At 44.9% G+C, this 22,798-nt stretch overlaps 9 non-coding genes across 9 annotated transcripts; all 9 read left to right on the top strand.

Annotated features, from left to right (window-relative positions):
• The first annotated feature begins 237 nt into the window (after nucleotides 1–237).
• Nucleotides 238–309, top strand: TRNAC-GCA (transfer RNA cysteine (anticodon GCA)). Its single transcript has one exon. It is a non-coding gene; the product is annotated as a tRNA-Cys (tRNA).
• Nucleotides 310–3,235: 2,926 nt separating this feature from the next.
• Nucleotides 3,236–3,307, top strand: TRNAC-GCA (transfer RNA cysteine (anticodon GCA)). Its single transcript has one exon. It is a non-coding gene; the product is annotated as a tRNA-Cys (tRNA).
• Nucleotides 3,308–7,723: 4,416 nt separating this feature from the next.
• On the top strand, nucleotides 7,724–7,795 carry TRNAC-GCA (transfer RNA cysteine (anticodon GCA)). The gene has a single exon. It is a non-coding gene; the product is annotated as a tRNA-Cys (tRNA).
• A 529-nt stretch (nucleotides 7,796–8,324) lies between these two features.
• TRNAC-GCA (transfer RNA cysteine (anticodon GCA)) lies at nucleotides 8,325–8,396 on the top strand. Its single transcript has one exon. It is a non-coding gene; the product is annotated as a tRNA-Cys (tRNA).
• Nucleotides 8,397–12,541: 4,145 nt separating this feature from the next.
• On the top strand, nucleotides 12,542–12,613 carry TRNAC-GCA (transfer RNA cysteine (anticodon GCA)). Its single transcript has one exon. It is a non-coding gene; the product is annotated as a tRNA-Cys (tRNA).
• A 3,888-nt stretch (nucleotides 12,614–16,501) lies between these two features.
• TRNAC-GCA (transfer RNA cysteine (anticodon GCA)) lies at nucleotides 16,502–16,573 on the top strand. The gene has a single exon. It is a non-coding gene; the product is annotated as a tRNA-Cys (tRNA).
• Nucleotides 16,574–17,102: 529 nt separating this feature from the next.
• TRNAC-GCA (transfer RNA cysteine (anticodon GCA)) lies at nucleotides 17,103–17,174 on the top strand. Its single transcript has one exon. It is a non-coding gene; the product is annotated as a tRNA-Cys (tRNA).
• A 1,434-nt stretch (nucleotides 17,175–18,608) lies between these two features.
• On the top strand, nucleotides 18,609–18,680 carry TRNAC-GCA (transfer RNA cysteine (anticodon GCA)). Its single transcript has one exon. It is a non-coding gene; the product is annotated as a tRNA-Cys (tRNA).
• A 1,132-nt stretch (nucleotides 18,681–19,812) lies between these two features.
• TRNAC-GCA (transfer RNA cysteine (anticodon GCA)) lies at nucleotides 19,813–19,884 on the top strand. The gene has a single exon. It is a non-coding gene; the product is annotated as a tRNA-Cys (tRNA).
• Nucleotides 19,885–22,798: the final 2,914 nt, after the last annotated feature.

Here is a 22,798-nt window from a genome sequence, read left to right as displayed (position 1 = left end):
CCCCCTTCAAGTGCCAGCTTTACTCATGCTATTCAACGAGATGCTTACCTTTCCAAGAAAGCTCTTCTACAAATTGTCACCCTTGAGCACATTTCTCATGCAGAACTGAACTGGTCGTCCACTCTCTCACTGGGAATCTTCATTGGTAGGGATTTCAACAAGCATCCTTACTTTTGAGAAATTGGTTTCCTCAGAACATTACTTTTTAAGAACCAGTGAGGACATTCATAAGCCAGGGGGGGCATAGCTCAGTGGAAGAGCATTCGACTGCAGATCGAGAGGTCCCTGGTTCAAATCCGGGTGCCCCCTTCAAGTGCCAGCTTTACGCATGCTATTCAACGAGATGCTTACCTTTCCAAGAAAGCTCTTCTTCAACTTGTCACCCTTGAGCACATTTCTGATGCAGAACTAAACAGGAACTGGTCGTCCACTGGCCATCTTCATTGGTAGGGATTTCAACAAGCATCCTACCATTTGAGAAATTGGTTTCCTCAGAACATTACTTTTTAAGAACCAGTGAGGACAATCATAAGCCAAGGGGGATAGCTCAGTGGAAGAGCATTCGACTGCAGATCGAGAGGTCCCTGGTTCAAATCCGGGTGCCCCCTTCGAGTACTATTCAACGAGATGCTTACCTTTCCAAGAAAGCTCTTCTTCAACTTGTCACCCTTGAGCACATTTCTGATGCAGAACTAAACAGGAACTGGTCATCCACTGGCCATCTTCATTGGTAGGGATTTCAACAAGCATCCTACCTTTTGAGAAATTGGTTTCCTCAGAACATTACTTTTTAAGAACCAGTGAGGACAATCATAAGCCAAGGGGGCATAGCTCAGTGGAAGAGCATTCGACTGCAGATCAAGAAGTCCCTGGTTCATAATCCGGGTGCCCCCTTCAAGTGCCAGCTTTACTCATGCTATTCAACGAGATGCTTACCTTTCCAAGAAAGCTCTTCTACAAATAGTCACCCTTGAGCACATTTCTCATGCAGAACTGAACTGGTCGTCCACTCTCTCACTGGGAATCTTCATTGGTAGGGATTTCAGCAAGCATCCTTACTTTTGAGAAATTGGTTTCCTCAGAACATTACTTTTTAAGAACCAGTGAGCACAGTTATAAGCCAGGGGTGGCATAGCTCAGTGGAAGAGCATTTGACTGCAGATCGAGAAGTCTCTGGTTCATGAATCCGGGTGCCCCCTTCAAGTGCCAGCTTTACTCATGCTATTCAACAAGATGCTTACCTTTCCAAGAAAGCTCTTCTTCAACTTGTTAGCCTTGAGCACATTTCTCATACTGAACTGGTCGTCCACTCTCTCACTGGGAATCTTCATTGGTAGGGATTTCAACAAGCATCCTTACTTTTGAGAAATTGGTTTCCTCAGAACATTACTTTTTAAGAACCAGTGAGGACAATAATAAGCCAAGCGGGCATAGCTCAGTGGAAGAGCATTCGACTGCAGATCGAGAGGTCCCTGGTTCAAATCCGGGTGCCCCCTTCAAGTGCCAGCTTTACGCATGCTATTCAACGAGATGCTTACCTTTCCAAGAAAGCTCTTCTTCAACTTGTCACCCTTGAGCACATTTCTGATGCAGAACTAAACAGGAACTGGTCATCCACTGGCCATCTTCATTGGTAGGGATTTCAACAAGCATCCTACCTTTTGAGAAATTGGTTTCCTCAGAACATTACTTTTTAAGAACCAGTGAGGACAATCATAAGCCAAGGGGGCATAGCTCAGTGGAAGAGCATTCGACTGCAGGTCAAGAAGTCCCTGGTTCATAATCCGGTTGCCCCCTTCAAGTGCCAGCTTTACTCATGCTATTCAACGAGATGCTTACCTTTCCAAGAAAGCTCTTCTACAAATTGTCACCCTTGAGCACATTTCTCATGCGGAACTGAACTGGTCGTCCACTCTCTCACTGGGAGTCTTCATTGGTAGGGATTTCAACAAGCATCCTTACTTTTGAGAAATTGGTTTCCTCAGAACATTACTTTTTAAGAACCAGTGAGCACAGTTATAAGCCAGGGGTGGCATAGCTCAGTGGAAGAGCATTTGACTGCAGATCGAGAAGTCTCTGGTTCATGAATCCGGGTGCCCCCTTCAAGTGCCAGCTTTACTCATGCTATTCAACAAGATGCTTACCTTTCCAAGAAAGCTCTTCTTCAACTTGTTAGCCTTGAGCACATTTCTCATACTGAACTGGTCGTCCACTCTCTCACTGGGAATCTTCATTGGTAGGGATTTCAACAAGCATCCTTACTTTTGAGAAATTGGTTTCCTCAGAACATTACTTTTTAAGAACCAGTGAGCACAGTTATAAGCCAGGGGTGGCATAGCTCAGTGGAAGAGCATTTGACTGCAGATCGAGAAGTCTCTGGTTCATGAATCCGGGTGCCCCCTTCAAGTGCCAGCTTTACTCATGCTATTCAACAAGATGCTTACCTTTCCAAGAAAGCTCTTCTTCAAATTGTCACCCTTGAGCACATTTCTCATGCAGAACTGAACTGGTTGTCCACTCTCTCACTGGCCATCTTCATTGGTAGAGATTTCAACAAGCATCCTTACTTTTGAGAAATTGGTTTCCTCAGAACATTACTTTTTAAGAACCAGTGAGCACAGTTATAAGCCAGGGGTGGCATAGCTCAGTGGAAGAGCATTTGACTGCAGATCGAGAAGTCTCTGGTTCATGAATCCGGGTGCCCCCTTCAAGTGCCAGCTTTACTCATGCTATTCAACAAGATGCTTACCTTTCCAAGAAAGCTCTTCTTCAACTTGTTAGCCTTGAGCACATTTCTCATACTGAACTGGTCGTCCACTCTCTCACTGGGAATCTTCATTGGTAGGGATTTCAACAAGCATCCTACCATTTGAGAAATTGGTTTCCTCAGAACATTACTTTTTAAGAACCAGTGAGGACAATCATAAGCCAAGGGGGCATAGCTCAGTGGAAGAGCATTCGACTGCAGATCAAGAAGTCCCTGGTTCATAATCCGGGTGCCCCCTTCAAGTGCCAGCTTTACTCATGCTATTCAACGAGATGCTTACCTTTCCAAGAAAGCTCTTCTACAAATTGTCACCCTTGAGCACATTTCTCATGCAGAACTGAACTGGTCGTCCACTCTCTCACTGGGAATCTTCATTGGTAGGGATTTCAACAAGCATCCTTACTTTTGAGAAATTGGTTTCCTCAGAACATTACTTTTTAAGAACCAGTGAGGACAATCATAAGCCAAGGGGGCATAGCTCAGTGGAAGAGCATTCGACTGCAGATCGAGAGGTCCCTGGTTCAAATCCGGGTGCCCCCTTCAAGTGCCAGCTTTACGCATGCTATTCAACGAGATGCTTACCTTTCCAAGAAAGCTCTTCTTCAACTTGTCACCCTTGAGCACATTTCTGATGCAGAACTAAACAGGAACTGGTCGTCCACTGGCCATCTTCATTGGTAGGGATTTCAACAAGCATCCTACCATTTGAGAAATTGGTTTCCTCAGAACATTACTTTTTAAGAACCAGTGAGGACAATCATAAGCCAAGGGGGATAGCTCAGTGGAAGAGCATTCGACTGCAGATCGAGAGGTCCCTGGTTCAAATCCGGGTGCCCCCTTCGAGTACTATTCAACGAGATGCTTACCTTTCCAAGAAAGCTCTTCTTCAACTTGTCACCCTTGAGCACATTTCTGATGCAGAACTAAACAGGAACTGGTCATCCACTGGCCATCTTCATTGGTAGGGATTTCAACAAGCATCCTACCTTTTGAGAAATTGGTTTCCTCAGAACATTACTTTTTAAGAACCAGTGAGGACAATCATAAGCCAAGGGGGCATAGCTCAGTGGAAGAGCATTCGACTGCAGATCAAGAAGTCCCTGGTTCATAATCCGGGTGCCCCCTTCAAGTGCCAGCTTTACTCATGCTATTCAACGAGATGCTTACCTTTCCAAGAAAGCTCTTCTACAAATAGTCACCCTTGAGCACATTTCTCATGCAGAACTGAACTGGTCGTCCACTCTCTCACTGGGAATCTTCATTGGTAGGGATTTCAGCAAGCATCCTTACTTTTGAGAAATTGGTTTCCTCAGAACATTACTTTTTAAGAACCAGTGAGCACAGTTATAAGCCAGGGGTGGCATAGCTCAGTGGAAGAGCATTTGACTGCAGATCGAGAAGTCTCTGGTTCATGAATCCGGGTGCCCCCTTCAAGTGCCAGCTTTACTCATGCTATTCAACAAGATGCTTACCTTTCCAAGAAAGCTCTTCTTCAACTTGTTAGCCTTGAGCACATTTCTCATACTGAACTGGTCGTCCACTCTCTCACTGGGAATCTTCATTGGTAGGGATTTCAACAAGCATCCTTACTTTTGAGAAATTGGTTTCCTCAGAACATTACTTTTTAAGAACCAGTGAGGACAATAATAAGCCAAGCGGGCATAGCTCAGTGGAAGAGCATTCGACTGCAGATCGAGAGGTCCCTGGTTCAAATCCGGGTGCCCCCTTCAAGTGCCAGCTTTACGCATGCTATTCAACGAGATGCTTACCTTTCCAAGAAAGCTCTTCTTCAACTTGTCACCCTTGAGCACATTTCTGATGCAGAACTAAACAGGAACTGGTCATCCACTGGCCATCTTCATTGGTAGGGATTTCAACAAGCATCCTACCTTTTGAGAAATTGGTTTCCTCAGAACATTACTTTTTAAGAACCAGTGAGGACAATCATTAGCCAAGGGGGCATAGCTCAGTGGAAGAGCATTCGACTGCAGGTCAAGAAGTCCCTGGTTCATAATCCGGTTGCCCCCTTCAAGTGCCAGCTTTACTCATGCTATTCAACGAGATGCTTACCTTTCCAAGAAAGCTCTTCTACAAATTGTCACCCTTGAGCACATTTCTCATGCGGAACTGAACTGGTCGTCCACTCTCTCACTGGGAGTCTTCATTGGTAGGGATTTCAACAAGCATCCTTACTTTTGAGAAATTGGTTTCCTCAGAACATTACTTTTTAAGAACCAGTGAGCACAGTTATAAGCCAGGGGTGGCATAGCTCAGTGGAAGAGCATTTGACTGCAGATCGAGAAGTCTCTGGTTCATGAATCCGGGTGCCCCCTTCAAGTGCCAGCTTTACTCATGCTATTCAACAAGATGCTTACCTTTCCAAGAAAGCTCTTCTTCAACTTGTTAGCCTTGAGCACATTTCTCATACTGAACTGGTCGTCCACTCTCTCACTGGGAATCTTCATTGGTAGGGATTTCAACAAGCATCCTTACTTTTGAGAAATTGGTTTCCTCAGAACATTACTTTTTAAGAACCAGTGAGCACAGTTATAAGCCAGGGGTGGCATAGCTCAGTGGAAGAGCATTTGACTGCAGATCGAGAAGTCTCTGGTTCATGAATCCGGGTGCCCCCTTCAAGTGCCAGCTTTACTCATGCTATTCAACAAGATGCTTACCTTTCCAAGAAAGCTCTTCTTCAAATTGTCACCCTTGAGCACATTTCTCATGCAGAACTGAACTGGTTGTCCACTCTCTCACTGGCCATCTTCATTGGTAGAGATTTCAACAAGCATCCTTACTTTTGAGAAATTGGTTTCCTCAGAACATTACTTTTTAAGAACCAGTGAGCACAGTTATAAGCCAGGGGTGGCATAGCTCAGTGGAAGAGCATTTGACTGCAGATCGAGAAGTCTCTGGTTCATGAATCCGGGTGCCCCCTTCAAGTGCCAGCTTTACTCATGCTATTCAACAAGATGCTTACCTTTCCAAGAAAGCTCTTCTTCAACTTGTTAGCCTTGAGCACATTTCTCATACTGAACTGGTCGTCCACTCTCTCACTGGGAATCTTCATTGGTAGGGATTTCAACAAGCATCCTACCATTTGAGAAATTGGTTTCCTCAGAACATTACTTTTTAAGAACCAGTGAGGACAATCATAAGCCAAGGGGGCATAGCTCAGTGGAAGAGCATTCGACTGCAGATCAAGAAGTCCCTGGTTCATAATCCGGGTGCCCCCTTCAAGTGCCAGCTTTACTCATGCTATTCAACGAGATGCTTACCTTTCCAAGAAAGCTCTTCTACAAATTGTCACCCTTGAGCACATTTCTCATGCAGAACTGAACTGGTCGTCCACTCTCTCACTGGGAATCTTCATTGGTAGGGATTTCAACAAGCATCCTTACTTTTGAGAAATTGGTTTCCTCAGAACATTACTTTTTAAGAACCAGTGAGCACAGTTATAAGCCAGGGGTGGCATAGCTCAGTGGAAGAGCATTTGACTGCAGATCGAGAAGTCTCTGGTTCATGAATCCGGGTGCCCCCTTCAAGTGCCAGCTTTACTCATGCTATTCAACAAGATGCTTACCTTTCCAAGAAAGCTCTTCTTCAACTTGTTAGCCTTGAGCACATTTCTCATACTGAACTGGTCGTCCACTCTCTCACTGGGAATCTTCATTGGTAGGGATTTCAACAAGCATCCTTACTTTTGAGAAATTGGTTTCCTCAGAACATTACTTTTTAAGAACCAGTGAGGACAATCATAAGCCAAGCGGGCATAGCTCAGTGGAAGAGCATTCGACTGCAGATCAAGAAGTCCCTGGTTCATAATCCGGGTGCCCCCTTCAAGTGCCAGCTTTACTCATGCTATTCAACGAGATGCTTACCTTTCCAAGAAAGCTCTTCTACAAATTGTCACCCTTGAGCACATTTCTCATGCAGAACTGAACTGGTCGTCCACTCTCTCACTGGGAATCTTCATTGGTAGGGATTTCAACAAGCATCCTTACTTTTGAGAAATTGGTTTCCTCAGAACATTACTTTTTAAGAACCAGTGAGGACAATAATAAGCCAAGCGGGCATAGCTCAGTGGAAGAGCATTCGACTGCAGATCGAGAGGTCCCTGGTTCAAATCCGGGTGCCCCCTTCAAGTGCCAGCTTTACGCATGCTATTCAACGAGATGCTTACCTTTCCAAGAAAGCTCTTCTTCAACTTGTCACCCTTGAGCACATTTCTGATGCAGAACTAAACAGGAACTGGTCGTCCACTGGCCATCTTCATTGGTAGGGATTTCAACAAGCATCCTACCATTTGAGAAATTGGTTTCCTCAGAACATTACTTTTTAAGAACCAGTGAGGACAATCATAAGCCAAGGGGGATAGCTCAGTGGAAGAGCATTCGACTGCAGATCGAGAGGTCCCTGGTTCAAATCCGGGTGCCCCCTTCAAGTACTATTCAACGAGATGCTTACCTTTCCAAGAAAGCTCTTCTTCAACTTGTCACCCTTGAGCACATTTCTGATGCAGAACTAAACAGGAACTGGTCATCCACTGGCCATCTTCATTGGTAGGGATTTCAACAAGCATCCTACCTTCTGAGAAATTGGTTTCCTCAGAACATTACTTTTTAAGAACCAGTGAGGACAATCATAAGCCAAGGGGGCATAGCTCAGTGGAAGAGCATTCGACTGCAGATCAAGAAGTCCCTGGTTCATAATCCGGGTGCCCCCTTCAAGTGCCAGCTTTACTCATGCTATTCAACGAGATGCTTACCTTTCCAAGAAAGCTCTTCTACAAATTGTCACCCTTGAGCACATTTCTCATGCAGAACTGAACTGGTCGTCCACTCTCTCACTGGGAATCTTCATTGGTAGGGATTTCAACAAGCATCCTACCATTTGAGAAATTGGTTTCCTCAGAACATTACTTTTTAAGAACCAGTGAGGACAATCATAAGCCAAGGGGGCATAGCTCAGTGGAAGAGCATTCGACTGCAGATCGAGAGGTCCCTGGTTCAAATCCGGGTGCCCCCTTCAAGTGCCAGCTTTACTCATGCTTTTCAACGAGATGCTTACCTTTCCAAGAAAGCTCTTCTTCAAATTGTCATCCTTGAGCACATTTCTCATGCAGAACTGAACTGGTCGTCCACTCTCTCACTGGGAGTCTTCATTGGTAGGGATTTCAACAAGCATCCTACCTTTTTAGAAATTGGTTTCCTCAGAACATTACTTTTTAAGAACCAGTGAGGACATTCATAAGCCAGGGGGGGCATAGCTCAGTGGAAGAGCATTCGACTGCAGATCAAGAAGTCCCTGGTTCATAATCCGGGTGCCCCCTTCAAGTGCCAGCTTTACTCATGCTATTCAACAAGATGCTTACCTTTCCAAGAAAGCTCTTCTTCAACTTGTTACCCTTGAGCACATTTCTCATGCACAACTGGTCATCCACTCTCTCGCTGGTAATCTTCATTGGTAGGGATTTCAACAAGCATCCTTACTTTTGAGAAATTGGTTTCCTCAGAACATTACTTTTTAAGAACCAGTGAGGACAATCATAAGCCAAGGGGGCATAGCTCAGTGGAAGAGCATTCGACTGCAGATCGAGAGGTCCCTGGTTCAAATCCGGGTGCCTCCTTCAAGTGCCAGCTTTACTCATGCTATTCAACGAGATGCTTACCTTTCCAAGAAAGCTCTTCTTCAACTTGTCACCCTTGAGCACATTTCTCATGCAGAACTGAACTGGTTGTCCACTCTCTCACTGGCCATCTTCATTGGTAGGGATTTCAACAAGCATCCTTACTTTTGAGAAATTGGTTTCCTCAGAACATTACTTTTTAAGAACCAGTGAGCACAGTTATAAGCCAGGGGTGGCATAGCTCAGTGGAAGAGCATTTGACTGCAGATCGAGAAGTCTCTGGTTCATGAATCCGGGTGCCCCCTTCAAGTGCCAGCTTTACTCATGCTATTCAACAAGATGCTTACCTTTCCAAGAAAGCTCTTCTTCAACTTGTTAGCCTTGAGCACATTTCTCATACTGAACTGGTTGTCCACTCTCTCACTGGCCATCTTCATTGGTAGGGATTTCAACAAGCATCCTTACTTTTGAGAAATTGGTTTCCTCAGAACATTACTTTTTAAGAACCAGTGAGGACAATCATAAGCCAGGGGGGCATAGATCAGTGGAAGAGCATTCGACTGCAGATCGAGAGGTCCCTGGTTCATAATCCGGGTGCCCCCTTCAAGTGCCAGCTTTACGCATGCTATTCAACGATATGCTTACCTTTCCAAGAAAGCTCTTCTTCAACTTGTCACCCTTGAGCACATTTCTGATGCAGAACTAAACAGGAACAGGTCGTCCACTGGCCATCTTCATTGGTAGGGATTTCAACAAGCATCCTACCTTTTGAGAAATTGGTTTCCTCAGAACATTACTTTTTAAGAACCAGTGAGGACAATCATAAGCCAAGGGGGCATAGCTCAGTGGAAGAGCATTCGACTGCAGATCAAGAAGTCCCTGGTTCATAATCCGGGTGCCCCCTTCAAGTGCCAGCTTTACTCATGCTATTCAACGAGATGCTTACCTTTCCAAGAAAGCTCTTCTACAAATTGTCACCCTTGAGCACACTTCTCATGCAGAACTGAACTGGTCGTCCACTCTCTCACTGGGAATCTTCATTGGTAGGGATTTCAACAAGCATCCTTACTTTTGAGAAATTGGTTTCCTCAGAACATTACTTTTTAAGAACCAGTGAGGACAATAATAAGCCAAGCAGGCATAGCTCAGTGGAAGAGCATTCGACTGCAGATCGAGAGGTCCCTGGTTCAAATCCGGGTGCCCCCTTCAAGTGCCAGCTTTACGCATGCTATTCAACGAGATGCTTACCTTTCCAAGAAAGCTCTTCTTCAACTTGTCACCCTTGAGCACATTTCTGATGCAGAACTAAACAGGAACTGGTCATCCACTGGCCATCTTCATTGGTAGGGATTTCAACAAGCATCCTACCTTTTGAGAAATTGGTTTCCTCAGAACATTACTTTTTAAGAACCAGTGAGGACAATCATAAGCCAAGGGGGCATAGCTCAGTGGAAGAGCATTCGACTGCAGATCAAGAAGTCCCTGGTTCATAATCCGGGTGCCCCCTTCAAGTGCCAGCTTTACTCATGCTATTCAACGAGATGCTTACCTTTCCAAGAAAGCTCTTCTACAAATTGTCACCCTTGAGCACATTTCTCATGCAGAACTGAACTGGTCGTCCACTCTCTCACTGGGAATCTTCATTGGTAGGGATTTCAACAAGCATCCTACCATTTGAGAAATTGGTTTCCTCAGAACATTACTTTTTAAGAACCAGTGAGGACAATCATAAGCCAAGGGGGCATAGCTCAGTGGAAGAGCATTCGACTGCAGATCGCGAGGTCCCTGGTTCAAATCCGGGTGCCCCCTTCAAGTACCAGCTTTACTCATGCTATTCAACGAGATGCTTACCTTTCCAAGAAAGCTCTTCTTCAACTTGTCACCCTTGAGCACATTTCTGATGCAGAACTAAACAGGAACTGGTCATCCACTGGCCATCTTCATTGGTAGGGATTTCAACAAGCATCCTACCTTTTGAGAAATTGGTTTCCTCAGAACATTACTTTTTAAGAACCAGTGAGGACAATCATAAGCCAAGGGGGCATAGCTCAGTGGAAGAGCATTCGACTGCAGGTCAAGAAGTCCCTGGTTCATAATCCGGTTGCCCCCTTCAAGTGCCAGCTTTACTCATGCTATTCAACGAGATGCTTACCTTTCCAAGAAAGCTCTTCTACAAATTGTCACCCTTGAGCACATTTCTCATGCGGAACTGAACTGGTTGTCCACTCTCTCACTGGCCATCTTCATTGGTAGAGATTTCAACAAGCATCCTTACTTTTGAGAAATTGGTTTCCTCAGAACATTACTTTTTAAGAACCAGTGAGCACAGTTATAAGCCAGGGGTGGCATAGCTCAGTGGAAGAGCATTTGACTGCAGATCGAGAAGTCTCTGGTTCATGAATCCGGGTGCCCCCTTCAAGTGCCAGCTTTACTCATGCTATTCAACAAGATGCTTACCTTTCCAAGAAAGCTATTCTTCAACTTGTTAGCCTTGAGCACATTTCTCATACTGAACTGGTCGTCCACTCTCTCACTGGGAATCTTCATTGGTAGGGATTTCAACAAGCATCCTACCATTTGAGAAATTGGTTTCCTCAGAACATTACTTTTTAAGAACCAGTGAGGACAATCATAAGCCAAGGGGGCATAGCTCAGTGGAAGAGCATTCGACTGCAGATCAAGAAGTCCCTGGTTCATAATCCGGGTGCCCCCTTCAAGTGCCAGCTTTACTCATGCTATTCAACGAGATGCTTACCTTTCCAAGAAAGCTCTTCTACAAATTGTCACCCTTGAGCACATTTCTCATGCAGAACTGAACTGGTCGTCCACTCTCTCACTGGGAATCTTCATTGGTAGGGATTTCAACAAGCATCCTTACTTTTGAGAAATTGGTTTCCTCAGAACATTACTTTTTAAGAACCAGTGAGCACAGTTATAAGCCAGGGGTGGCATAGCTCAGTGGAAGAGCATTTGACTGCAGATCGAGAAGTCTCTGGTTCATGAATCCGGGTGCCCCCTTCAAGTGCCAGCTTTACTCATGCTATTCAACAAGATGCTTACCTTTCCAAGAAAGCTCTTCTTCAACTTGTTAGCCTTGAGCACATTTCTCATACTGAACTGGTCGTCCACTCTCTCACTGGGAATCTTCATTGGTAGGGATTTCAACAAGCATCCTTACTTTTGAGAAATTGGTTTCCTCAGAACATTACTTTTTAAGAACCAGTGAGGACAATCATAAGCCAAGCGGGCATAGCTCAGTGGAAGAGCATTCGACTGCAGATCAAGAAGTCCCTGGTTCATAATCCGGGTGCCCCCTTCAAGTGCCAGCTTTACTCATGCTATTCAACGAGATGCTTACCTTTCCAAGAAAGCTCTTCTACAAATTGTCACCCTTGAGCACATTTCTCATGCAGAACTAAACAGGAACTGGTCGTCCACTGGCCATCTTCATTGGTAGGGATTTCAACAAGCATCCTACCATTTGAGAAATTGGTTTCCTCAGAACATTACTTTTTAAGAACCAGTGAGGACAATAATAAGCCAAGCGGGCATAGCTCAGTGGAAGAGCATTCGACTGCAGATCGAGAGGTCCCTGGTTCAAATCCGGGTGCCCCCTTCAAGTGCCAGCTTTACGCATGCTATTCAACGAGATGCTTACCTTTCCAAGAAAGCTCTTCTTCAACTTGTCATCCTTGAGCACATTTCTCATGCAGAACTGAACTGGTCGTCCACTCTCTCACTGGGAGTCTTCATTGGTAGGGATTTCAACAAGCATCCTACCTTTTTAGAAATTGGTTTCCTCAGAACATTACTTTTTAAGAACCAGTGAGGACATTCATAAGCCAGGGGGGGCATAGCTCAGTGGAAGAGCATTCGACTGCAGATCAAGAAGTCCCTGGTTCATAATCCGGGTGCCCCCTTCAAGTGCCAGCTTTACTCATGCTATTCAACAAGATGCTTACCTTTCCAAGAAAGCTCTTCTTCAACTTGTTACCCTTGAGCACATTTCTCATGCACAACTGGTCATCCACTCTCTCGCTGGTAATCTTCATTGGTAGGGATTTCAACAAGCATCCTTACTTTTGAGAAATTGGTTTCCTCAGAACATTACTTTTTAAGAACCAGTGAGGACAATCATAAGCCAAGGGGGCATAGCTCAGTGGAAGAGCATTCGACTGCAGATCGAGAGGTCCCTGGTTCAAATCCGGGTGCCTCCTTCAAGTGCCAGCTTTACTCATGCTATTCAACGAGATGCTTACCTTTCCAAGAAAGCTCTTCTTCAACTTGTCACCCTTGAGCACATTTCTCATGCAGAACTGAACTGGTTGTCCACTCTCTCACTGGCCATCTTCATTGGTAGGGATTTCAACAAGCATCCTTACTTTTGAGAAATTGGTTTCCTCAGAACATTACTTTTTAAGAACCAGTGAGCACAGTTATAAGCCAGGGGTGGCATAGCTCAGTGGAAGAGCATTTGACTGCAGATCGAGAAGTCTCTGGTTCATGAATCCGGGTGCCCCCTTCAAGTGCCAGCTTTACTCATGCTATTCAACAAGATGCTTACCTTTCCAAGAAAGCTCTTCTTCAACTTGTTAGCCTTGAGCACATTTCTCATACTGAACTGGTTGTCCACTCTCTCACTGGCCATCTTCATTGGTAGGGATTTCAACAAGCATCCTTACTTTTGAGAAATTGGTTTCCTCAGAACATTACTTTTTAAGAACCAGTGAGGACAATCATAAGCCAGGGGGGCATAGATCAGTGGAAGAGCATTCGACTGCAGATCGAGAGGTCCCTGGTTCATAATCCGGGTGCCCCCTTCAAGTGCCAGCTTTACGCATGCTATTCAACGATATGCTTACCTTTCCAAGAAAGCTCTTCTTCAACTTGTCACCCTTGAGCACATTTCTGATGCAGAACTAAACAGGAACAGGTCGTCCACTGGCCATCTTCATTGGTAGGGATTTCAACAAGCATCCTACCTTTTGAGAAATTGGTTTCCTCAGAACATTACTTTTTAAGAACCAGTGAGGACAATCATAAGCCAAGGGGGCATAGCTCAGTGGAAGAGCATTCGACTGCAGATCAAGAAGTCCCTGGTTCATAATCCGGGTGCCCCCTTCAAGTGCCAGCTTTACTCATGCTATTCAACGAGATGCTTACCTTTCCAAGAAAGCTCTTCTACAAATTGTCACCCTTGAGCACACTTCTCATGCAGAACTGAACTGGTCGTCCACTCTCTCACTGGGAATCTTCATTGGTAGGGATTTCAACAAGCATCCTTACTTTTGAGAAATTGGTTTCCTCAGAACATTACTTTTTAAGAACCAGTGAGGACAATAATAAGCCAAGCAGGCATAGCTCAGTGGAAGAGCATTCGACTGCAGATCGAGAGGTCCCTGGTTCAAATCCGGGTGCCCCCTTCAAGTGCCAGCTTTACGCATGCTATTCAACGAGATGCTTACCTTTCCAAGAAAGCTCTTCTTCAACTTGTCACCCTTGAGCACATTTCTGATGCAGAACTAAACAGGAACTGGTCATCCACTGGCCATCTTCATTGGTAGGGATTTCAACAAGCATCCTACCTTTTGAGAAATTGGTTTCCTCAGAACATTACTTTTTAAGAACCAGTGAGGACAATCATAAGCCAAGGGGGCATAGCTCAGTGGAAGAGCATTCGACTGCAGGTCAAGAAGTCCCTGGTTCATAATCCGGTTGCCCCCTTCAAGTGCCAGCTTTACTCATGCTATTCAACGAGATGCTTACCTTTCCAAGAAAGCTCTTCTACAAATTGTCACCCTTGAGCACATTTCTCATGCGGAACTGAACTGGTTGTCCACTCTCTCACTGGCCATCTTCATTGGTAGAGATTTCAACAAGCATCCTTACTTTTGAGAAATTGGTTTCCTCAGAACATTACTTTTTAAGAACCAGTGAGCACAGTTATAAGCCAGGGGTGGCATAGCTCAGTGGAAGAGCATTTGACTGCAGATCGAGAAGTCTCTGGTTCATGAATCCGGGTGCCCCCTTCAAGTGCCAGCTTTACTCATGCTATTCAACAAGATGCTTACCTTTCCAAGAAAGCTATTCTTCAACTTGTTAGCCTTGAGCACATTTCTCATACTGAACTGGTCGTCCACTCTCTCACTGGGAATCTTCATTGGTAGGGATTTCAACAAGCATCCTACCATTTGAGAAATTGGTTTCCTCAGAACATTACTTTTTAAGAACCAGTGAGGACAATCATAAGCCAAGGGGGCATAGCTCAGTGGAAGAGCATTCGACTGCAGATCAAGAAGTCCCTGGTTCATAATCCGGGTGCCCCCTTCAAGTGCCAGCTTTACTCATGCTATTCAACGAGATGCTTACCTTTCCAAGAAAGCTCTTCTACAAATTGTCACCCTTGAGCACATTTCTCATGCAGAACTGAACTGGTCGTCCACTCTCTCACTGGGAATCTTCATTGGTAGGGATTTCAACAAGCATCCTTACTTTTGAGAAATTGGTTTCCTCAGAACATTACTTTTTAAGAACCAGTGAGCACAGTTATAAGCCAGGGGTGGCATAGCTCAGTGGAAGAGCATTTGACTGCAGATCGAGAAGTCTCTGGTTCATGAATCCGGGTGCCCCCTTCAAGTGCCAGCTTTACTCATGCTATTCAACAAGATGCTTACCTTTCCAAGAAAGCTCTTCTTCAACTTGTTAGCCTTGAGCACATTTCTCATACTGAACTGGTCGTCCACTCTCTCACTGGGAATCTTCATTGGTAGGGATTTCAACAAGCATCCTTACTTTTGAGAAATTGGTTTCCTCAGAACATTACTTTTTAAGAACCAGTGAGGACAATCATAAGCCAAGCGGGCATAGCTCAGTGGAAGAGCATTCGACTGCAGATCAAGAAGTCCCTGGTTCATAATCCGGGTGCCCCCTTCAAGTGCCAGCTTTACTCATGCTATTCAACGAGATGCTTACCTTTCCAAGAAAGCTCTTCTACAAATTGTCACCCTTGAGCACATTTCTCATGCAGAACTAAACAGGAACTGGTCGTCCACTGGCCATCTTCATTGGTAGGGATTTCAACAAGCATCCTACCATTTGAGAAATTGGTTTCCTCAGAACATTACTTTTTAAGAACCAGTGAGGACAATAATAAGCCAAGCGGGCATAGCTCAGTGGAAGAGCATTCGACTGCAGATCGAGAGGTCAATAATAAGCCAAGCGGGCATAGCTCAGTGGAAGAGCATTCGACTGCAGATCGAGAGGTCCCTGGTTCAAATCCGGGTGCCCCCTTCAAGTGCCAGCTTTACGCATGCTATTCAACGAGATGCTTACCTTTCCAAGAAAGCTCTTCTTCAACTTGTCACCCTTGAGCACATTTCTGATGCAGAACTAAACAGGAACTGGTCGTCCACTGGCCATCTTCATTGGTAGGGATTTCAACAAGCATCCTACCATTTGAGAAATTGGTTTCCTCAGAACATTACTTTTTAAGAACCAGTGAGGACAATCATAAGCCAAGGGGGATAGCTCAGTGGAAGAGCATTCGACTGCAGATCAAGAGGTCCCTGGTTCAAATCCGGGTGCCCCCTTCAAGTACTATTCAACGAGATGCTTACCTTTCCAAGAAAGCTCTTCTTCAACTTGTCACCCTTGAGCACATTTCTGATGCAGAACTAAACAGGAACTGGTCATCCACTGGCCATCTTCATTGGTAGGGATTTCAACAAGCATCCTACCTTCTGAGAAATTGGTTTCCTCAGAACATTACTTTTTAAGAACCAGTGAGGACAATCATAAGCCAAGGGGGCATAGCTCAGTGGAAGAGCATTCGACTGCAGATCAAGAAGTCCCTGGTTCATAATCCGGGTGCCCCCTTCAAGTGCCAGCTTTACTCATGCTATTCAACGAGATGCTTACCTTTCCAAGAAAGCTCTTCTACAAATTGTCACCCTTGAGCACATTTCTCATGCAGAACTGAACTGGTCGTCCACTCTCTCACTGGGAATCTTCATTGGTAGGGATTTCAACAAGCATCCTACCATTTGAGAAATTGGTTTCCTCAGAACATTACTTTTTAAGAACCAGTGAGGACAATCATAAGCCAAGGGGGCATAGCTCAGTGGAAGAGCATTCGACTGCAGATCGAGAGGTCCCTGGTTCAAATCCGGGTGCCCCCTTCAAGTGCCAGCTTTACTCATGCTTTTCAACGAGATGCTTACCTTTCCAAGAAAGCTCTTCTTCAAATTGTCATCCTTGAGCACATTTCTCATGCAGAACTGAACTGGTCGTCCACTCTCTCACTGGGAGTCTTCATTGGTAGGGATTTCAACAAGCATCCTACCTTTTTAGAAATTGGTTTCCTCAGAACATTACTTTTTAAGAACCAGTGAGGACATTCATAAGCCAGGGGGGGCATAGCTCAGTGGAAGAGCATTCGACTGCAGATCAAGAAGTCCCTGGTTCATAATCCGGGTGCCCCCTTCAAGTGCCAGCTTTACTCATGCTATTCAACAAGATGCTTACCTTTCCAAGAAAGCTCTTCTTCAACTTGTTACCCTTGAGCACATTTCTCATGCACAACTGGTCATCCACTCTCTCGCTGGTAATCTTCATTGGTAGGGATTTCAACAAGCATCCTTACTTTTGAGAAATTGGTTTCCTCAGAACATTACTTTTTAAGAACCAGTGAGGACAATCATAAGCCAAGGGGGCATAGCTCAGTGGAAGAGCATTCGACTGCAGATCGAGAGGTCCCTGGTTCAAATCCGGGTGCCTCCTTCAAGTGCCAGCTTTACTCATGCTATTCAACGAGATGCTTACCTTTCCAAGAAAGCTCTTCTTCAACTTGTCACCCTTGAGCACATTTCTCATGCAGAACTGAACTGGTTGTCCACTCTCTCACTGGCCATCTTCATTGGTAGGGATTTCAACAAGCATCCTTACTTTTGAGAAATTGGTTTCCTCAGAACATTACTTTTTAAGAACCAGTGAGCACAGTTATAAGCCAGGGGTGGCATAGCTCAGTGGAAGAGCATTTGACTGCAGATCGAGAAGTCTCTGGTTCATGAATCCGGGTGCCCCCTTCAAGTGCCAGCTTTACTCATGCTATTCAACAAGATGCTTACCTTTCCAAGAAAGCTCTTCTTCAACTTGTTAGCCTTGAGCACATTTCTCATACTGAACTGGTCGTCCACTCTCTCACTGGGAATCTTCATTGGTAGGGATTTCAACAAGCATCCTTACTTTTGAGAAATTGGTTTCCTCAGAACATTACTTTTTAAGAACCAGTGAGGACAATCATAAGCCAGGGGGGCATAGCTCAGTGGAAGAGCATTCGACTGCAGATCGAGAGGTCCCTGGTTCATAATCCGGGTGCCCCCTTCAAGTGCCAGCTTTACGCATGCTATTCAACGATATGCTTACCTTTCCAAGAAAGCTCTTCTTCAACTTGTCACCCTTGAGCACATTTCTGATGCAGAACTAAACAGGAACAGGTCGTCCACTGGCCATCTTCATTGGTAGGGATTTCAACAAGCATCCTACCTTTTGAGAAATTGGTTTCCTCAGAACATTACTTTTTAAGAACCAGTGAGGACAATCATAAGCCAAGGGGGCATAGCTCAGTGGAAGAGCATTCGACTGCAGATCAAGAAGTCCCTGGTTCATAATCCGGGTGCCCCCTTCAAGTGCCAGCTTTACTCATGCTATTCAACGAGATGCTTACCTTTCCAAGAAAGCTCTTCTACAAATTGTCACCCTTGAGCACACTTCTCATGCAGAACTGAACTGGTCGTCCACTCTCTCACTGGGAATCTTCATTGGTAGGGATTTCAACAAGCATCCTTACTTTTGAGAAATTGGTTTCCTCAGAACATTACTTTTTAAGAACCAGTGAGGACAATAATAAGCCAAGCAGGCATAGCTCAGTGGAAGAGCATTCGACTGCAGATCGAGAGGTCCCTGGTTCAAATCCGGGTGCCCCCTTCAAGTGCCAGCTTTACGCATGCTATTCAACGAGATGCTTACCTTTCCAAGAAAGCTCTTCTTCAACTTGTCACCCTTGAGCACATTTCTGATGCAGAACTAAACAGGAACTGGTCGTCCACTGGCTATCTTCATTGGTAGGGATTTCAACAAGCATCCTACCATTTGAGAAATTGGTTTCCTCAGAACATTACTTTTTAAGAACCAGTGAGGACAATCATAAGCCAAGGGGGCATAGCTCAGTGGAAGAGCATTCGACTGCAGATCGAGAGGTCCCTGGTTCAAATCCGGGTGCCCCCTTCAAGTGCCAGCTTTACTCATGCTATTCAACGAGATGCTTACCTTTCCAAGAAAGCTCTTCTTCAAATTGTCACCCTTGAGCACATTTCTCATGCAGAACTGAACTGGTTGTCCACTCTCTCACTGGCCATCTTCATTGGTAGGGATTTCAACAAGCATCCTTACTTTTGAGAAATTGGTTTCCTCAGAACATTACTTTTTAAGAACCAGTGAGCACAGTTATAAGCCAGGGGTGGCATAGCTCAGTGGAAGAGCATTTGACTGCAGATCGAGAAGTCTCTGGTTCATGAATCCGGGTGCCCCCTTCAAGTGCCAGCTTTACTCATGCTATTCAACAAGATGCTTACCTTTCCAAGAAAGCTCTTCTTCAACTTGTTAGCCTTGAGCACATTTCTCATACTGAACTGGTCGTCCACTCTCTCACTGGGAATCTTCATTGGTAGGGATTTCAACAAGCATCCTTACTTTTGAGAAATTGGTTTCCTCAGAACATTACTTTTTAAGAACCAGTGAGGACATTCATAAGCCAGAGGGGGCATAGCTCAGTGGAAGAGCATTCGACTGCAGATCAAGAGGTCCCTGGTTCAAATCCGGGTGCCCCCTTCAAGTGCCAGCTTTACTCATGCTATTCAACGAGATGCTTACCTTTCCAAGAAAGCTCTTCTTCAAATTGTCATCCTTGAGCACATTTCTCATGCAGAACTGAACTGGTCGTCCACTCTCTCACTGGGAGTCTTCATTGGTAGGGATTTCAACAAGCATCCTACCTTTTTAGAAATTGGTTTCCTCAGAACATTACTTTTTAAGAACCAGTGAGGACATTCATAAGCCAGGGGGGGCATAGCTCAGTGGAAGAGCATTCGACTGCAGATCAAGAAGTCCCTGGTTCATAATCCGGGTGCCCCCTTCAAGTGCCAGCTTTACTCATGCTATTCAACAAGATGCTTACCTTTCCAAGAAAGCTCTTCTTCAACTTGTTACCCTTGAGCACATTTCTCATGCACAACTGGTCATCCACTCTCTCGCTGGTAATCTTCATTGGTAGGGATTTCAACAAGCATCCTTACTTTTGAGAAATTGGTTTCCTCAGAACATTACTTTTTAAGAACCAGTGAGGACAATCATAAGCCAAGGGGGCATAGCTCAGTGGAAGAGCATTCGACTGCAGATCGAGAGGTCCCTGGTTCAAATCCGGGTGCCCCCTTCAAGTGCCAGCTTTACTCATGCTATTCAACGAGATGCTTACCTTTCCAAGAAAGCTCTTCTTCAAATTGTCACCCTTGAGCACATTTCTCATGCAGAACTGAACTGGTTGTCCACTCTCTCACTGGCCATCTTCATTGGTAGGGATTTCAACAAGCATCCTTACTTTTGAGAAATTGGTTTCCTCAGAACATTACTTTTTAAGAACCAGTGAGCACAGTTATAAGCCAGGGGTGGCATAGCTCAGTGGAAGAGCATTTGACTGCAGATCGAGAAGTCTCTGGTTCATGAATCCGGGTGCCCCCTTCAAGTGCCAGCTTTACTCATGCTATTCAACAAGATGCTTACCTTTCCAAGAAAGCTCTTCTTCAACTTGTTAGCCTTGAGCACATTTCTCATACTGAACTGGTCGTCCACTCTCTCACTGGGAATCTTCATTGGTAGGGATTTCAACAAGCATCCTTACTTTTGAGAAATTGGTTTCCTCAGAACATTACTTTTTAAGAACCAGTGAGGACAATCATAAGCCAGGGGGGCATAGCTCAGTGGAAGAGCATTCGACTGCAGATCGAGAGGTCCCTGGTTCATAATCCGGGTGCCCCCTTCAAGTGCCAGCTTTACGCATGCTATTCAACGATATGCTTACCTTTCCAAGAAAGCTCTTCTTCAACTTGTCACCCTTGAGCACATTTCTGATGCAGAACTAAACAGGAACTGGTCGTCCACTGGCCATCTTCATTGGTAGGGATTTCAACAAGCATCCTACCTTTTGAGAAATTGGTTTCCTCAGAACATTACTTTTTAAGAACCAGTGAGGACAATCATAAGCCAAGGGGGCATAGCTCAGTGGAAGAGCATTCGACTGCAGATCAAGAAGTCCCTGGTTCATAATCCGGGTGCCCCCTTCAAGTGCCAGCTTTACTCATGCTATTCAACGAGATGCTTACCTTTCCAAGAAAGCTCTTCTACAAATTGTCACCCTTGAGCACACTTCTCATGCAGAACTGAACTGGTCGTCCACTCTCTCACTGGGAATCTTCATTGGTAGGGATTTCAACAAGCATCCTTACTTTTGAGAAATTGGTTTCCTCAGAACATTACTTTTTAAGAACCAGTGAGGACAATAATAAGCCAAGCGGGCATAGCTCAGTGGAAGAGCATTCGACTGCAGATCGAGGGGTCCCTGGTTCAAATCCGGGTGCCCCCTTCAAGTGCCCTCTTCAAGTGCCAGCTTTACTCATGCTATTCAACGAGATGCTTACCTTTCCAAGAAAGCTCTTCTTCAAATTGTCATCCTTGAGCACATTTCTCATGCAGAACTGAACTGGTCGTCCACTCTCTCACTGGGAATCTTCATTGGTAGGGATTTCAACAAGCATCCTACCTTTTTAGAAATTGGTTTCCTCAGAACATTACTTTTTAAGAACCAGTGAGGACATTCATAAGCCAGGGGGGGCATAGCTCAGTGGAAGAGCATTCGACTGCAGATCAAGAAGTCCCTGGTTCATTATCCGGGTGCCCCCTTCAAGTGCCAGCCTTACTCATGCTATTCAACAAGATGCTTACCTTTCCAAGAAAGCTCTTCTTCAACTTGTTACCCTTGAGCACATTTCTCATGCACAACTGGTCATCCACTCTCTCGCTGGTAATCTTCATTGGTAGGGATTTCAACAAGCATCCTTACTTTTGAGAAATTGGTTTCCTCAGAACCTTACTTTTTAAGAACCAGTGAGGACAATCATAAGCAAAGGGGGCATAGCTCAGTGAAAGAGCATTCGACTGCAGATCGAGAGGTCCCTGGCCTTTCCTCAGAACATTACTTTTTAAGAACCAGTGAGGACAATCATAAGCAAAGGGGGCATAGCTCAGTGGAAGAGCATTAGACTGCAGATAGCGAGGTGCCTAGTTCAAATCCGGGTGCCCCCTTCAAGTGCCAGCTTTACTCATGCTATTCAACGAGATGGTTACCTTTCCAAGAAAGCTCTTCTTCAACTTTTTATCCTTGAGCACATTTCTCATGTAGAACTGGTCATCCACTCTCTCACTGGCAATCTTCATTGGTAGGGATTTCAACAAGCATCCTTACCTTTGAGAAATTGGTTTCCTCAGAACATTACTTTTTAAGAACCAGTGAGCACAATCACAAGCCAAGGGTGTATAGCTAAGTGGAAGAGCATTCGAATGCAGATCGAGAGGTCCCTGGCTCACGTCCAGGTGCCCCCCTCAAGCGCCAGCTCTACTCATGCTATTCAACGAGATGGTTACCTTTCCTAGAAAGCTCTTCTTCAACTTGTTACCCTTGAGCATATTTCTCATGCAGAACTGGTCATCCACTCTCTCACTGGCAATCTTCATTGGTAGGGATTTCAACAAGCATCCTTATTTTTGAGAAATTGGTTTCCTCAGAACATTACTTTTTAAGAACCAGTGAGCACAATCACAAGCTAAGGGTGTATAGCTCAGTGGAAGAGCATTCGACTGCAGATCGAGAGGTCCCTGGTTCAAATCCGGGTGGCCCCTTCAAGTGCCAGCTTTACTCATGCTATTCAACGAGATGCTTACCTTTCCAAGAAAGCTCTCCTTCAACTTGTTACCCTTGAGCACATTTCTTACGCAGAACTGGTTATCCACTCTCTCACTGACAATCTTCATTGGTAGGGATTTCAACAAGCATCCTTATTTTTGAGAAATTGGTTTCCTCAGAACATTACTTTTTAAGAACCAGTGAGCACAATCACAAGCTAAGGGTGTATAGCTCAGTGGAAGAGCATTCGACTGCAGATCGAGAGGTCCCTGGTTCAAATCCGGGTGCCCCCTTCAAGTGCCATCTTTACTCATGCTATTCAACGAGATGCTTACCTTTCCAAGAAAGCTCTTCTTCAACTTGTCACCCTTGAGCACATTTCTGATGCAGA

This window comes from Eleutherodactylus coqui, chromosome 9 (genome assembly GCF_035609145.1).
Source record: "Eleutherodactylus coqui strain aEleCoq1 chromosome 9, aEleCoq1.hap1, whole genome shotgun sequence".
NCBI lineage: Eukaryota > Metazoa > Chordata > Amphibia > Anura > Eleutherodactylidae > Eleutherodactylus > Eleutherodactylus coqui.
The sequence above is the reverse complement of the archived record's forward strand: the minus strand, read 5'-3'. Positions and strand labels throughout refer to the sequence as shown.